This window comes from Anolis carolinensis, chromosome 5 (assembly GCF_035594765.1).
Source record: "Anolis carolinensis isolate JA03-04 chromosome 5, rAnoCar3.1.pri, whole genome shotgun sequence".
Lineage (NCBI taxonomy): Eukaryota > Metazoa > Chordata > Lepidosauria > Squamata > Dactyloidae > Anolis > Anolis carolinensis.
This window is the reverse complement of record NC_085845.1, coordinates 139,842,139-139,854,926: the sequence shown is the minus strand read 5'-3', so window position 1 is coordinate 139,854,926 and position 12,788 is coordinate 139,842,139.

The window sequence follows — 12,788 nt, the reverse complement described above, 5'->3', positions numbered from 1 at the left end:
TTCCCGCCAGAGTGGTACCTATTGATCTACTCACATTGGCATGTTTTTGAACTGCTAGGTTGGCAGGAGCTGGAGCAACAGCTCCATTGCTAGTGGAGTTCAGAATGCTCTTTGATTGCAGGCGAACTATAAATCCCAGCAACTACAACTCCCAAATGACAAAATCAGTCCCCCCCAACCCCACCAGTATTCAAAGTTGGGTGTATTGGGTATTTGTGCCAAATTTGGTCCAGTGAATGAAAACATCCAGCATATCAAATATTTACATTACGATTCATAACAGTAGGAAAATTGCAGTTATGAAGCAGCAATGAAAATAATGTTTTGGTTGTGGGTCACCACAACATGAAGAACTATATTAAGGGGTCGTAGCATTAGAAAGGTTGAGAACCACTGATCTACACTGTAGAATTAATGCAATTTGACACCACTTTAACTGCCTTGGCTCAGTGCTATGGAATCATGAGAATTGTAGTTTTGCAAAATCCTTAGCCTCCTCTGCCAAAGAGTGCTGGTGCCTTACCAAACTACAAATCCCAGAATTTCATAGTCTTGAGCCATATCAGTTAAAGTGGTGCCAGACTGATTCAATTATACAATATAGATGCGCTCTTTGTCTGAACCCAACCATTTTTATCCATGGCACGTTTTAGGTCATTATTTAATGTTGTTTCTCATCAACAGCAAATAGATCCATGAAGCCAAAAAACGAAAGAAGGTTTTGTTCTACACTCTTTGCATTGTTTTGTTTTAATTGTAAATGATTGTTGGACTGTTTTATTTCCATTGGAAGATGCTTTAGAACTTTTCAACAGGACAGCTTTTTTTAAAAAAATGAAAAGCTTATTAAGGCAATTGGGAACTTTTCATAGTGGAAACTGTGAAAAACACCCTTTTTGCCAAGATAAACAACACTGGGGTTGCCTAGGCTGGCTCCTGTGACTTAGCCTCATAGTTTGATCTGGAATAATTAGCAGATGGTAATATTTATCAGCATGACATGGAAAAGGTTTGTTTGCTATTCATTCCTGTATACTGAGTTGCTCTTACATCTGCAAAGGAAAACCAGGCTGAGTTTTCCTTTCTTTCTGGCCAGCTGGACATTAGAAAGAATGTCCCTGTGTTCAAATTCTGTTTCCTCTGACTCAGCTTCCTTATATCCACCACTCCTTTTCATCAAATCTCAGAGCTATTCCCTCTTTTTTGTACAATGAACTCTATGAGCAGCTATGAGCAAAAAGCCCCCCTAGCTATGTAGCAGCCTATTGCCATGCCATTATAAATCCATGTGTACTTACAACCACAAGGAAAGAAAGCCATGAACCCAAAGGCGTACAAGAGCAGGAGCCAAGCCTGTTAACACATGGCGGCCACTATTACTCCATCCTACCATGCTGCTGTGGCTAGTTTTCCTGATCTGTTTTGCTGTGTAGTGCTTTTATGCTTTTGGAAAGCTTCTGGCATTTTATAGGTTGGCAGCTTTTCTGCTCCGTTGTTCCTTGGCTTATTTGTGGAGATTCTAAATATGTTCCAGAATAAGTACAGAATGTCTCCCTTAAGAATCCATGATCTGATCGGTGCGTATGTTCTATTACTTCATGCCCTGCACTGGCTGACGGCAAGTTTCCCACAGCAAGAGGCTGGTAATTTTTGGAAACAAGAATACTGAACTAATGCAACCAGCTTTTGAACTAATTCAGCAAGACACTTCTTTAAAAAATAAGATGGGTTGCAAAAATCCTGGAAGCCTAGAAGAGCAAAAGGCAAAGGGGAACTCTGGTACTTTGAGGATTTGTGTGAAAGAAAACACAGTAGTAGCAGCAAGTATTGCGGTCATATTGGATAGGGCCAAGGCATGTCAAGTCTAGCAGCCTCTCAGGAGTCAGGTATATGCCAGTAGGAAACCAGTAAGCAGAAAATAAAGACAATAATCTGTTCCTCCTTCTGTTCCTGCACCTCCACCAGAGCCCCCGGTGGCACAGTGGGTTAAACCCTTATGCCGGCAGGACTGATGACATGAAGGTTGGGTTGCTAACCTGAAGGTTGCCGGTTGAAATCCAACCCAAGGAGAGTACAGATGAGCTCCCTCTATCATCTCTAGCTCCATGAAGGGACATGAGAGAAGGCTCCCACAAGGATGGTAAAAACATCAAAAGAAAACATCCAGGCATCCTCTGGGCAACGTCCTTTCAGACAGCCAATTCTCTCACATCAAAAGCAACTTGCAATTTCTGAAGTCACTCCTGACATGAAAAACAAAAAAACCAACTTCATACAACTTTGGCTGACATTATTTTGACATGACATATATGGTCAAGGGAAGGTTTTGGGGCCAAAATAATGGATTTTAATGTATTGTCAAAGGCTTTCATGGCTGGAATCACTGGGTTGCTGTGAGTCTTTTGGGTTGAATGGTCATGGATTTTGATATGACCCATGAATAAGTTGAAGGTCATTCCATGAAGAAGGGAAAGCCCAATTGTATCTCTGAGGGGACTGATTGCCTCCGGCCACTGCTGTCAAAATACCAGAAGTAGTGTAATAATAGAGAGAATAGAGGGTGTTGGTGCTTCTTTCAGGTTCTCCTGGGACAGATTCTTGCCTTTTGGCACTCAGAAAAGCAGATGGTTCCTTTATTGACAAGAATTAATATACAATATTTACATTGATCTGTGTATACGTCAGCACAGGTTTTGGGGGCTGAATTTTTCAGTAATATTTCAAGACTTCTACATGAGTACACAGGGTACTTATTAAACATAGAAGAGCCCTTTCCATTTTTCCTTGCTCTCTGATCTTTTTACATATGCATATGCACATATGAGTATGCACAACACAGGGCTGTGTTTGAATGGTAATTTGCTATATAAACTAATCACTTGTTTCTCATCCAAATTCATATTTACACAATGTAAAGCACTTCCAGTATGTAAACAGTCTAAGTCAGAATTGGGAGAACTTTGTCCCTTCTAATATTTGGCACAACAACATCTTGAATACTTTACCATTGGCCATGGAGCCCCCAGTGGCACAGTGGGTTAAACCCTTGTGCCGACAGACAGGTTTGGTTGCTGACCTGAAGGTTGCCGGTTCAAATCCAACTCGGGGAAAGCATGGATGAGCTCCCTCTGTTAGCTCCAGTTCCATGTGGAGACATGAGAGAAGCCTCCCACAAGGACGGTAAAACATCAAAACATGGCGTCCCTTGGGCAACGTCTTTGCAGACAGCCAATTCTCTCACATCAGAAATGACTTGCAGTTTCTCAAATCACTCCTGACATGAAAAAAAAAACATTGACCATGATTCCCGGGACCTCTGAGAGATGAAGTCTAAAATATCTAGAAGGTTTCCCATCCCTTCTCCAAGTTATAATTACATCCGTCCTGAAAGGCAAGCCAGTGATGTTAGCTTCAAATCGCAGCTGGAGGATTAAGACTGTGTCTTGCCTTAAGCTTCCAAAGGTGCTGGAAGTAAACATTTGAAAGCAGGAAGAGCTTGCTGGCTCACAGCTCAGAGCCTTAGGGTGGGGACGAAGGATGGGCTTAACAAATTACTCTCCAGAATAGCTGTTCCAAACCTACTGCTAGGTGAAAAAATGACTGATATCCTATTGGTGTATTATGCAGACCTAATTCTCATTTTTATGTACATAACTTTCAGAGATCACTTTACCCTATTAACTGCATAACAACCAAACATCACCACCAAAGACCCATCTTTTAGTTTGGGCAGCCTCTAACAAGGACATTTTCTGACCAATGGAAAGTGGGAGGAAATTTATCTTCTCTCCACAGGCCATTAAATGGTAATGTTGTACTGGGATGGAAGATAAAATGTGGGGTTCAAAGATTGGGAGGAAAATGTGTTATGGTTCTGATCAGGTAAACTTTCATGGAACATCTTCTGATGTAAATTCTTGGACAACATGAACATGGAATTGGAACTACTGAAATTGTACTGTGTCTGAATTATGTAGTTTCTGATCACTTTTTTGGGCAGCTCTAGAATCCCAATCCAGGCCAGAAGAAAGGCGCTGGGAAAGTTTAAGAAACAGTTTAAGAAAATAAAAAGGAGCTAAACCCTTCTTTCGTGCCCTCCACTGCGTGTCCCATAGAAGGGAAAAGGGAGATCCTTTGCCCTGCATCCCTTTTGGTGCAGCCAGGTTTTTTCTCTGCCATCCACATTTATTTTATATACCCGGGGTATCCTTACATCATTGTGGAAAATAAAAAAGATGCTATATCCATCTCTCCTGTTCTTTGTTGAGGTATATGGGGTGAAGGAAGGAACAAAGGAACAAAGCAGGTGGGGAACATGAACATAAATTCTGGGACTTGTAGTTTGGTGAGACACTAGCACTACTGGGCAGAGAAGGCTAAAGGCCTTGTAAAATTACAGATTCCATGATTCCATAACATTGAGTCATGGTAGTTAAAATGGTATTCTACAGTGTAGATCAGTGATTCTCAATCTGTGGTCTCCAGATGTTTTTGGCCTTCAACTTCCAGAAATTCTAACAGCTGGTAAACTGGCTGGGATTTCTGGGAGTTGTAGGCCAAAATCATCTGTGGACCCCAGGTTGAGAACCACTGGTGTAGATGCATGCAAAATCTCACAATCTGATATGGAGAAAGGGCAGGGTCAAAATGCATGTAGGGTCTGGAAAAATGTGGGGGAAACTGAGGTTGGGAGATTTTCACATCCCTATGTGTAAGAGATGAATGTGAGAAAATACAGTTACACATACTTAGATTTGACTACTACTTTTCTTCTTTCCCCACCCCAGCCCTGCAGACAGCAAGGAAAAAAATGGATACACTAGTCCACAGAACTATACATCTCAAATTTGGGAGGTGATGCTTATTTTGTGACATTAAACACAATGACAGCCTCTCTTAAAGAAGTGACATTTTAATCTTAGAACATGAGCAATTTAGGAATTGGACGCTCCGTTGGAAAAAAATCAGTAAATTAGGCTGCACTGGAAGAAAACTTGACCACTTTAGCAAATATGTACACTGGCCTTAAATTGCCATTTATATATTTTCAGCACAGTTGGTTTTCCTTCTTAAAAACATGTAAAGAGTAACACATTGGGCCATAACTCCTGCGATCTTCAGCCAACACAACCAAACAGCACCAACTTGAGGAGATAGTTATTTGATATTACAAGGGAGACTAAAGAGGATGACAAAAAAAAAATGTTAAATGCTTTTGCCTAGAGCTAAGTTCCTAGCCTCATAAATGGTATTCATTTCATGCAGGGCACAGAATGGTGATAACAATCCTGCAAGAGTAACTCTCTTTTAAGGACTACATAGTCGTTCTTTTTTTTTCAAGCCTTCTGAGTGGAACGTGGAAATTTTCTGATCCACACCATCTGTTCCGCACATGGGAGAACATAGGGCTAAGCTCAATTCACCAGCAAAACTGAACCACTCATTAAGGCAGTTCAAAACTAAAGGATGAAGACGGTCTCGTTTTATTTATTTATTTTTCAAAAATATGTTCTACCCATCCACCGCCCTTCACTCCGCCACATACAAACTCTGTACAAACTGTTTGCATCTGGAGTGGATCTAAAAGAAAAAAAATCCAACACAAAGAGAGCTTTCAGTTAATTATGCTTTAAGCTGGCAGCTAGCTATGGTGGAATCCCTGAGTCACTCGGAGCGACTACAGTGAACGAAATCTTCCATTTGAATTCATTTCAGCTGAAGTTGGTTAATCACAGATTGCTTATATTTGTAACCTTCTCTTCAGGACACTCGCAGCAGGGCGGGGGGAATGACCCATTCCGAATAATCCCTATGGCAAATTAAAGGCAGCTGCCCATCTTTCCTAAATTCATTTTGATGGTACGAAAGTCTTCAAGAGAGGATGCCAACTTGTGTGCATCTGCATGATGTCATTCTGAAATACTCTGGCTTCGAGTCTTTTCTTGAACCATTTTGTAGGACATTTTGCACAAGAAATGGTAAAAGATGCCCAACTTCTGTCTGAGCGAATGACCTAATAATGAGGAACCTATGACTTTATACTAGAGAAAAAATCTAGATAGAAGTTGGATAGATAGATAGGGGAAAAATATGTACTATTTAATTGACAGACTATATTCACAAATTTTGCATCCAAGGATTCAGCTATCCATAACTTGATCTTTTAAATGGTAGACAATAGACATCATTATACTATGATATTCTCTATAATTGGACTTGAATATTCATGGATTTTGGTATCCCAGGGAGGGGGGCTGGAGCCAAACCTCAGTGGATACCAAGAACCCACAGTAGTGTATAAATGTGTGTGTAAAATGCTTTCCTTATGCTATAGCAAAATGGCAACTTGATCGGAAAGACGGACAGAAAATAAAAATGACTTTTGTGGACTATACTGTATGAATGCAGAAATCTGTCAGAATTAAAGCACAAGACACAGCTTCACTTCAAGCCTCAGAGGCTTTCTTGGTCGGGGAAAGCTTAGACTGTGCCAGCAGTACATAGAACTGATATATTAGCCAATGATGGTTCTCGAGGGTGAACTATTTTAATTGCTGTTAATCATTCGTGTAAACAAAATTAATGCAGCTTCAGCCAGCTATGGTGGCAATCCCTAAACCACTTATTATAAAGGAATCCAAAAATTTCATGCAACCAAGAGACTCACAGTCTGTCACTATTAGCTTTGCTTTTACTTTATTCTGATTTTTAAATTCCCTTCTCTATGAAGGGAATTTGTTTCTGTTTTAAATACAAAAACAAAGTAAAACATTGTGGAGTGTGAGCAAGGCAATCTTTTTTTCTGGCCTTTCTAATCAAGGTACGCTTTGAAAGTAAAACATGTATGATAGAGATAGATCCACAATAGCTTCTACAAAACTACAGCCCTATATATATTTACATCAAAGTACATCCTATCAAAATCTATAGAGCTTCCTTCTATATAACTTCTGAAAGAAGGAACACAACATCATTTTTAAATGGCCTATTTCTTATCCATTTATCCATTAATGGAGAGGTAATCGGTGAGGTTAAAAAGAAATGCATGCACAGAGAGGAAAGACAAGAGAAACAAAATGTTTATTTGGTGTTATGATCACAGTTAATATATAGAACCAAGGAATCAATTACGGGAGAACTTTAAACCCCAATCCAACATTCCATCCACCAAACAATGGATATAAACCACTAAGAAGATATCAAGCCAAGCTTTCAACAACTTCAAGAGACTCTTAAATCTTTAAAGACATGATCCGCAGACACAGTGATCCCTCTCCACTGCAATACTTACAGAATCCAAATGTGCCTTCGATATGTAAGTAATATCTGTGTCACCAAAAAGGCACGAAAGGCTACACCTGAGTAGCATCAAACTGAAGGATGGTGAGTGGTAAGACAATTAACTGCCCTGCTTTTGGCCACAGCTGACTTTTGTGTGTGTGTGTGTGTCAGGAGCAACCGGAGTTGAGGGGTATCGGAGGTCTAGGGGGTCGGGTTCACAGGTGAGGGGTAAGGGGGACAAGGATAAGTTAAGGTACAACAATGGTATAGCAAATCTGTGTTCATCCATTAGTTTAGCGACATTACAGTGCAAATTGTTATACCTGTCTGTGTTTTTTTTTTTTCTTCCTTTTTTTTTCTGCGGTTGTATATGGATACATGTTACTCTATTTTTCGTTTTTCACTCTCATTAATAAATGTAATAATAATAATAAAAAGACTTAATTAGCAGGAGCAACCGGAGTTGCCTCTGGAGTGAGAGAATTGGCTGTCTGCAAGGACGTTGCCCAGGGGACGCCCGGATGTTTTGATGTTTTACCATCCTTGTGGGAGGCTTCTCTCATGTCTCCGCATGGAGCTGGAGCTGAAAGAGGGAGCTCTCCCCGGATGGGATTCAAACCTGGCAGCTTTCAGGTCAGCAACCCAACCTTCAAGTCACGAGGCTTTTATCCCCTAGGCCACCAGAGGCTGACTTGAAAAGGTTAGAGAAAAATGCAAGGAGGGCAAATTAGCATAGATCCAGCTGGCAAACAGCTTAAGTAAAAATAAAGATAAAAAATGGAGGTCAACTAGGCCAAAGGCAATGCTCAGGAGAGGGCTGAGGGGCAGCTTGGAACCAACTAACAAACAGCTGGCAGGTTACCTCTAGCTTTCCATACAAAATTGATAAAGTGTTTGTATTCAGCATGGCATAAGTAGTGTGAGTGTTGGACTATGGCTCTGGAGACCAAGATTCAATTCCACACTGGGCCATGGAACTTGGATAAGGGACGCGGCATAGCACAATGGGTTAACCACCAGCTACAGAAGATCTTGCCGACTGGAAGGTCAGCAGTTCAAGCTACAGGTGGGGTGACCTTCCGCAGTCAACCTAGTTTCTGCCTACCTATCAGTTTAAAAACTGTGATGACCCATGGGCCTTGTAGTCCTGCTCATGACATTGTGATGCCTGATGAAGAAGAAAACTTGGGTTTTTTACCTTCCCAGTCAGAACTGGATTCTTCCCAGACAGATTCTTCCCAGCCAGATCTGGGAACCTTGCACCTGCAAGAGGGTTATGTTCCAGAAGTATGTCAAACAAACACTGAGGCTACATCTCCTGTGTTTTCTCGCCATGAGTTTTGTAAACAACAGAGAGGTTTGGAAGCGGCCTCGCGCAGGAGTGCTAGAATAATTGCTAAGAATTTAGCCAATTAAGCCTGCTTTCCATGAGAATCTTTAAGGAGTCAAACATCTGGTCTCAGAGATTAGCTTTCGTTTCTGGTTCCCAGAGAACTGCTCTCGGCGGGAAAGTTAGACTCTATATAGGTGTTTTACCCGCGGAGTAACTTTGCGGAGTCAATTCGTCAGCCTCCGGAGCGAGTTGTGTCTGGACAGCGCGCTCCGATCCAAGCCTCGTTCCTGTTCAAGCCTTGTTCTTGTTTTCAAGCCTTCGCTCCTGTTTCCCAGCCTTGTTTACCTACGGACCTTGCCTCGCCTTTCAGGACTAAACCTTGCCTTGTTTCACGGATTTTACCAAGTAATTCCACGGATCTTGTTCTTGTTCCTTGTTACCTTGTGCCACGATTCAAGCCTTGTTTTCAAGTATCAAGTTAATTCCTAGCCTTGCTCAAGTTCATGGACTAAAGGACCTTGTCATCTCCCCTCACTTTGCCTGGCAAAGTGAGTGTTTCGGTTATTGGATTACAACTTTGGACCTTAATATTTCATATTGGACATTGTTTCTTTGGACTAATTTTGACCTTTCCTGAAAGGTCTGCTTCTGGACTAACTTTTACATTTACTTTTATTAACTTTATATATTTCCTTAATAAAGATATTAGATAGAATCTGGCCTCTGCGTATGGTTATTGGTGCTCTGTAGCCTGGGTCGTGACAGTTTGACTCCGCCACCCTAAGCACCAATTAACCTCGGCCAGAATGTCTACCGGAGCCGGACCTGGACCGGGCGGCCAGCCGATTACCTACACCATCGACAAGGATGAGGTGGACCGAATCCGTGATAAGCTCAATGCACAGGATGGGGAAATAAAGGGTTTGAAGGAACGCGGAATCCGTCTTCCGGCCATGGCGTTGCCAACCAAGTTTACTGGAGAAGCTTCTAAGGTTCATGTTTTCCGTCGCCAATGCCAAGCTTATCTAGAGGCCCGTGCTGCCGAGTTTCCCCAAGAAGACATCAAGGTGGCGTGGGTTTACAGTCTTCTAGACGGGCCAGCGGCCAACTGGGCGACGGCACTGTTCGACCAAGCCTCTCCACACCTAAGATCAGCGCAACGCTTCTTGGACCACCTTAAGGAGACTTGGGGAATCGAGGACAATTTGGAGGCAGCCGGTCACAAACTCCGCCGCCTCTTCCAAGGAGACAGACCCATGTCTCAGTACATAGCCGAGTTCCGAGTGCTGGCCCACAACACCGGCTGGAACGATGTTGCCCTCAGAGGACAATTTCGGGAGGGTCTCAACATTGAAATGCTGGAGGAAATCTCCAAGGTGGATCCTCCCCAAACGCTTGAAGCACTCATCGATCAATGTTTACGGGCTGAAGTCATGATTGCCAACAGGAAACAGTGGGTACGAGGCCAGAGCGGTAGAGCTGGGGCAAAACCCCCCGCTCCCGCCAGCGTTCAGCCGCGTCCAGTGTGGAGACCCCCACCACCATCCCCATACCCCAGAGGGAGCGAGGAGGTGCCGATGCAGTTGGGCAATGTGCGTCCCAGATTAGATGCCGCCGAGAAGGCCCGCCGCCAACGCCTAAATCTCTGTTGGTATTGCGGAAATGGGGGCCACTTCGCCAGAGAGTGCCCAGCCAAAGGGAAGCCCGCCGCCCGTCTTGCGGCGGCGTCCTCCACGGAGACGAAGGCGTCTGAGGCGGCTGGCACACAGCCGGCGGGGGAAGCCAACGACCGGGCGTAGAGAGGCTCGCCAACCCGGTCAAGAAACCCATTCAAGAGCCGCCAACCGGGGTCCTGTTCCTTCTAGTGGTCACCTTATGGTCAGCAAAAAAGGGACCCGTCATGATCCACGCCATGATAGACTCAGGAGCTACCAACAATTTCATTGATAGAGAGTATGCCGACTCTCTGGGATTACAATATCATGACTTCAAGAATGCCCGTGTGGTGCAAGCCATCGATGGCCGCCCTCTCAAGACGGGCCCCGTAAGCCAGTGGTCGGAACCCACCAGGATGTGGATAAGGGAACATATGGAAGAGATTTCCTTCTTTGTTACTGAGGTTCCCCATTTCCCTGTGATTTTGGGGATTCCATGGCTGACACTTCACGACCCAAGCATCTCCTGGTCCAACAGAGAACTGCAGTTTGCTTCAAAGTACTGCCAAAACCATTGCCTCGTAGCCAAGGTCTGCCATGCCACAGACACCGAGCCCATTATCACCTTGCCAAAGAAGTACTCCGAGTATTGGGATGTATTCAATGAAAAAGAAGCCGAAAAATTACCCCCACATAGACCTTATGACTGTGCCATTGACTTGGTGGAGGGGGCCCCGATCCCGCGAGGGCATCTCTACTCCCTGACTGAACCAGAGCAAGAAGCTCTCAGGGAATTCATAGAGACAAACCTTCGCAAGGGATTCATCAGACCCTCTCAATCCCCAGCCGCCTCCCCAGTGATGTTTGTGAAGAAGAAGTCAGGGGAATTACGCTTGGTGGTGGACTATAGAGCATTGAACAATATCACTAAGCGGAACAGCTATCCCCTGCCCTTAATCTCAGATCTACTAGACCGACTTCGAGGAGCCAAGGTCTACACCAAGCTGGACCTACGGGGGGCTTATAATCTAGTTCGCATCAGAGAAGGGGACGAGTGGAAGACCGCCTTCCAGACTAAATTCGGATTATTCGAGTCCCGAGTTATGAATTATGGTTTATGCGGAGCTCCCGCAACGTTCCAGCATTTTGTCAATGACATTTTTCAGGACTATCTAGATCGGTTCTTGATCATCTACCTGGACGATTTTTTGGTGTTTTCTAGATCACAATCAGAACATGAGAACCACGTTAAAATGGTGTTACAACGATTGCGGGATCATGGACTTTATGCCAAGCTGGAAAAATGCGCTTTTGATCTACAAGAGGTAGATTTCCTGGGGTACCGCATCTCGCCTCTAGGGCTCTCCATGGACCCGACAAAAGTTTCAGCAGTATTGGAATGGCGGGCGCCAACCAACAAGAAAGAGGTGCAGCGATTCTTGGGGTTCGCGAACTATTACCGCAAGTTCATTCCAGATTTTGCCCGCTGGTCTGACCCAATCACCAGCTGCATCCGTGGAAAACAGCCCTTCCGCTGGACTGATCAAGCAGAGAAAGGGTTCCAGCAACTAAAGAAATTATTCACATCCCAGCCAATCCTTCAGCATCCAGATCCTGAAACCCTTTTTGTGGTGCAAGCGGACGCCTCTGATGTGGCAATTGGGGCTGTGCTCCTACAACCGGTGGGAGATCACCTTCATCCTTGTGCCTATTATTCTCGTCAACTAACCGCACCAGAGAGGAACTATACCATTTGGGAAAAAGAACTATTAGCCATAAAGGCAGCTTTTGAAACTTGGAGACATTGGCTAGAAGGGGCCAAATTTCCCATTGAAGTCCACACTGATCATCGGAATCTAGAACATCTAAGAACTGCCCGCAAGCTAAATCAGAGGCAGCAACGTTGGGCTTTATTCTTTGAACGTTTCAACTTCCAGATTCATTATGTGACCCCAGCCCAAACCAAGCAAGCAGACGCCCTGTCACGTAAACCGGAATACGCTGCAGGACGCAAGGAGACCTTTGAATCCCAACTACTACAACCCGAGAACTTTGCCACGCTCACAGTGGGGAACACCAAATCCACTCCCATTGATTCAACTCCCTCTACTCCAGGACCCATCTGTGCTCAAGAAATCAGGGCTAGTCAGCAAGCAGATGCCTGGGCGCAGGACCAACTTCGTCAAGGTCTGCATTTTCCCTTTTCGCTTAAAGATGGACTGCTTTGCTATAGAAATCATGTTTATATCCCACCCGGACCGGGCAGGGAAAAAGCACTTCGTCTGTGTCATGACTGCAAACCAGCAGGGCATTTCGGACTATTTAAAACCATGCATCTGATCCTAAGAGATTTCTGGTGGCCCAAGATCCGCAAAGATGTGGAAAAATATGTCAACACCTGCCCAGTATGCCAGCGCTCCAAGATAAGAAGGGAGAAGCCCTCAGGGCTTCTACACCCCCTTCCTACACCATCTCGCCCATGGGAAATAATTTCTGCGGATTTTATCACTGACTTACCA